At 40.7% G+C, this 5401-nt stretch overlaps 1 protein-coding gene across 3 annotated transcripts in view; it reads right to left on the reverse strand.

Annotated features, from left to right (window-relative positions):
* RPL24 (ribosomal protein L24) overlaps positions 1–5401 on the reverse strand; it is a 102042-nt gene that overhangs the window by 16101 nt on the left and 80540 nt on the right. The gene's annotated exons all lie outside the window — the stretch shown is intronic.

Below are 5401 nucleotides of genomic sequence, written 5' to 3' on the forward strand. Positions count from 1 at the left end.
GATGGTGAAATAAAGCTGTCAAGGATTCCTTTATTATTCTTTTTTAAAAAAATTATTTATTTATTTATTTGGTTGCACCGGGTCTTAGCTGTGGCTACAGGGCTCCTTAGTTGCAGCATGTGGGCTCCTTAGTTGTGACGTGCGAACTCTTAGTGGTGGTATGCATGTGGGATCTAGTTCCCTGACCAGGGCTCGAACACCGGGCCCCTGCGCTCTTCACTATGCCACCAGGGAAGTCCCTCCTTTATTATTGTTTTAAACAAAAGTCAACTTCTTCCCAGTTAGTTAGGCAAAGTCATCGGAAAACTATTTCACAGTGGCTTTATTCTTTTTTTTTTTTTAACATCTTTATTGGAGTATAATTGCTTTACAATGGTGTGTTAGTTTTTGCTTTATAGCAAAGTGAATCAGCTATACATATTCATATATCCCCATATCTCTTCCCCCTTGCGTCTCCCTCCCTCCCACTCTCCCTATCCCACCCCTCTAGGTGGTCACGAAGCACTGAGCTGATCTCCCTGTGCTATGTGGCTGCTTCCCACTAGCTATCAGTTTTACATTTGGTAGTGTATATATGTCCATGCCACTCTCTCACTTTGTCCCAGCTTACCCTTCCCCCTCCCTGTGTCCTCAAGTCCATTCTCTAGTAAGTCTGCGTCTTTATTCCCATCCTGCCCCTAGGTTCTTCATGACCATTTTTTTTTTTTTTATAGATTCCATATATATGTGTTAGCATACGGTATTTGTTTTTCTCTTTCTGACTTACTTCACTCTGTATGACAGACTCTAGGTCCATCCACCTCACTACAAATAACTCAATTTTGTTTCTTTTTATGGCTGAGTAATATTCCACTGTATATATGTGACAGTGTCTTTATTCTTGAAATTCATTTTTACTTTCACCTCTTCTTTTTCTCAGGTATTAGCTGATATGTTATATGGGGGAAAATAAAATAAAATATTTAGTATCTCATCTTGAGATGGCTAACTCTTCTAAATTATTTTGGCCCTGACATTTCATGCTATTTGGGATCAATTCTTTAAGACTCTTCTCTTCACCTTCCTGAAATCTCACTACTTTGGAGAATGGTGGGCCGGTATTTTACATCCAGAGGGGTGGTGGAGACAATCATTCACTGGTTCCCCCAAACTATTTTATTTTCCTCTCCCAGAGAGAGCTTCCTATTTGTTCAGCACTAATCTCTAGACAGAAGCCCAGCTAGAACCTCCTTATAATAATAAAGCAGGGGCTTCCCTGGTGGTGCAGTGGTTAAGGATCTGCCTGCCAATGCAGGGGACACGGGTTTGAGCCCTGGTCCGGGAAGATCCCACATGCCGCAGAGCAACTAAGCCCCTGTGCCACAACTACTGAGCCTGGGCTCTAGAGCCCGCAAACCACAACTACTGAAGCCGGCGCGCCTAGAGCCCATGCTCCGCAAAAAGAGAAGCCACCGCAGTGAGAAGCCCGTGCACCTCAATGAAGAGTGGCCCCCTCTCGCTGCAACTAGAGAAAGCCTGCGTGCAGCAACAAAGACCCAATGCAGCCAGAAATAAAAAAATAAAAAATAAAAAATAAGGCAGAGTAGTTAGCCCCTCCATCCAAATATTATTGTAAATTTTATTACTGAAATTCTTTCACTGTGGTTCTAAACTTTTTGATTTACAGACCACTTCGATAATTTGAAAAAGCTGCATCTCCTCTTCTAGATAAGCGCACAGACAAAACACTTGAAACTGTGTATAACCTTGTGCACTGTTTGGTTTTTATTATTGTGTGTGTAACACCTATTAAATAATGATAAATAATAATTTATTATTATAAATAAACTAATAATAATTTATTATCATTTGGGGCTTCTAGATAACCCATGATGAAATAAAATTCATATTTTATGGCAAGACAAGAAATTTTAAACATAAAATTATCACTGCCGTTTGGGCCTCCTCCCTTCCCTTTAGGGTGTATTGTGCATCTGCATTAACCAGACCTCCTTAGGAGATAACCTTCCTTCTTAATCTCACACAAGGTCACAACTCCTTAGAAGATAACCTTCCCTCTTAGTCTTGTAAGGGGCCACGATGGCCCCCTGTGAGTACAAAGTACTCGCTTTGTACTGTAGATCTGGATTGTGTAAACTGTCAATAATACCTAATTTGTCTCAAAAACTTATATAACTTTAGGGGAAACACTGACTCACACCACCCACCCTGGCCAGGCACCACAGTAACCATTTGCATGAGTTATCTTAAACAGGAGGACCTGGTAAGGAACATGGAACTAACAAGCCACCACCAACTGGAAGAATTCGGGAAAGGTCAAAAGGAGACACAAGTCCACGTGTCCTGCTGACCTCCCAGAATTGTCCTCGCTGGAATCCATCTTGGCTGAGTGATGCGTGCGCCACCAGGAAGGACCCTGAGTCAGAATGATTGGCCAGAGACAACCTGGAAACTAATTCTATCACCATAAAACCTGAGATAGCGAGCCACATGGCAGAGTAGTTCTCCTGGGTTCCCTTACCCTCCTGCTCTCCACCCGGGTGCCCCTTCCCAATAAAGTCTCCTGCTTTGTCAGCATGTGTGTCTCCTTGGACAATTCATTTCCAAGTGTTAGACAAGAGCCCTCTCTCAGGCCCTGGAAGAGGTCCCCCTTCCTGCAACATAACCATGCTTTGACCTCTAATGGACAGAATAGTCCTCAGAGCTTTCTGGGTTACAATCATCAGGTTGACTGGAATAAAATTTTCCACTTCTTTCTTAGATCGACTGTTGATTAATTTTTTCATTGACACCCATGAACTGTTTTTTCACAGTTGGTAGTCTCTCCTTCCATGTCACAGGTCATAGATAAGAGAGCAGGACCATAAGAGTCTACCAATGAATACTAACCAGAGAAGAAAACTTTTGATTTTGTACACATAAACCTTCATATAAATCACAAAAAAATCACATAAAACATATAAAATACTTTTATTGTAAAAAAAGGCACATTTTCAAAATCTTTAGTGTCAAAATTCTTTAGATTAATAACTTCTTAGTTTTAAAACTTTAAAACTTCAAAGTTATTATTATATTTACTTCTTTCAAACATAAGATTTCATCCTAATTAGAAAATCTCCTTTATTTTGTCAAGATAAATTGCACTATCCAAAATGTTGTTCCAGTTTTCTGTCTACCTAGTCTCTTAACTTCATGTTATCTAAGCTTATACATATACTCTCCTGAAACTGCTCTGTTAAAGGTTACCATCCACTATTACAACAGTCTCCTTCCTGCCACTATTCTTTTTCAATTCATCCTTGTTTCATGAGCAGTTTAACCTTTCTAAAACACAAGTATCATTTTGTCATTCCCTCAGTCAAAAGCACCAAGTGAAAACTAGTGGAATGAATGGTGGGAAGTAGGGTGAGGCCAGATTATGGTTGCCCTGGAAAGTTGAATTTCAAGAGGGAAGTTTTTGAGGAGGGGATTAATATGATAAAAGGTGTTGTTTTACTTAGATCATTCCAGTAGCAGTGGGCAGATGAATTAGAGATGGGAAAGATGAGTCAGGGGTATCAGCTGTTGCAGAGATCAAGTACACTGTGCTGACAGGAGGGAAAGTCTTTCTTGTGGGGCCTGAGCCTGCCAAAAAATGCTACCTTGTTGAGAAGTTCATGGTGTTGGTTAGTAGACTGATTGGAAATTGATCAGAGTGTGCAGTGCAGGGTTTAACATATACACAAAATGAAGCAATTTAGTTAAAGTGTAGCAATTTGATTTTAGATTCAAAAGCTGTATCTGAAGCACAAAAGTTTCCATGGTATGATTTTAAAGGGTTGCTGGCGCACTTGGGCATGTGGGACTGTGCCCAGGATCTGTGGCCACTCTCTTTAAGAGCTATGACTATACTCAGTTAACCCCATGAAGAGAATCCTTTGGCCCTTTCCTCGGGATCCCAGGTCAGACAAACCAGACAAAACTCTGGTTCTGCTATTGATGTAAACTTGCAGGTAGCTGTGCTCCTCAGGTACCTTCTGGGCATCCAGGACCACCCCCCTCCCAAGTCATTACCCTGCAAAATTGGAGAGAATTGTAAACCCTTTCTCTCTCCCTGAGCTGGAGACTCGCCTCAGTCCTCACCAGCTGTTCCAGGGAACAAAGGTTAGTAGGAGACAGAATTTAGGCTTGCTTTGTTCTTACACCTATATAGTAAGACTGTACTTTCTAGGTAAGGGGTCTCTTGGTTAGAAGAAAAAAAATTCCTAGTCTTAATTCCCTCTTCAGAGTTAAGAAACTTGTCTTCAGACTAAAACAGTGGGAAACAGAGTTAAAAAAAAAAAGAATTAAAGCAGGTGTAGTCAGAGAGATAGGAGGAGGACTCAGGAAGGAGGGAATGCTCACAGAATCAATTGCCTGGAAACCTAGAAGCGTGAGTTATGGGGATTTTGTTCAAACAGAAATTATCAGAGATTTTGGACACTGCTGTTTCAGAAAGAGGGGAATTCAGAATAAGAGGGAATGAAGGAGTGGGCAGTAGAAATTGGAAGCTCCCTTTCTACATTGTGTGGTGCTATCAGGTTAGTTTCATTACCACCTGCCTCCACCTGCAGCCTGTACTGTCTTTTCGTCTTCTATATAATCCTGAACTGTTTAGAGTCTACCCATCTTTTAAGCTTTAGCTCCGTTTCACTTCCTCCTTCAAGTCTTCTCTGAAGATTATAGTTTCTATTTCTCCATTCCCTGAAAGCTTATTGAGTTCATTGCTACAATCACACTACTTAGAATGTAATAGTTGTGTAAAAAGTGTAAGCTTTTTGATATAGCTATGAACTCCTCTCCAGCAAGGCAGTGTAATTTTTGAGTTTGGAGACTGTATTGTAAACTTCTTTTGTATACTCTCTGGAAAAATTCTGGGTTTATACCTATTAAAAATACTCCCAGGTCTAAAGTTCTGTTAACTATTCAAGAACAACCACTTAAAAATACTGTATAAAAGCTTCTATCTCAACATGCTTAAGCTAAATTTTCAAATAAAATGTTTCTATTTTGACTATCTCACAAAATCGCCTATAGCAGAGTTGAACACTCTCACTTATTCAGAATTGTCAAAAGAAGGGACAGCCCCCATTGCTAGAAGTCTCTAGCAATGAGTCCTCAAATTCGGTCTGTATTGAGTAGTGACCTTATAATCATCCCGATGGTAAAAGTGTCAAATTTCGAAAACACCTAGAAAAGAGAGTGAAATGATCATTTAACAATAGCCTGCTTCCCTGCCAAACAAGGGAGTTGACCCGGTTCCCAAACTCACTTTAGCTCAGATTCTAACCCAGGTTTCGCGTCATTAGTTGTAGGCAGCCAATTGGGCCGTTTGGGTGCCGTGCATCCTGGGAGCTGTAGTCTCTGGCTTTTTCCTCCCGAC

This window comes from Eubalaena glacialis, chromosome 6 (genome assembly GCF_028564815.1).
Source record: "Eubalaena glacialis isolate mEubGla1 chromosome 6, mEubGla1.1.hap2.+ XY, whole genome shotgun sequence".
In the NCBI taxonomy this organism is placed as follows: domain Eukaryota; kingdom Metazoa; phylum Chordata; class Mammalia; order Artiodactyla; family Balaenidae; genus Eubalaena; species Eubalaena glacialis.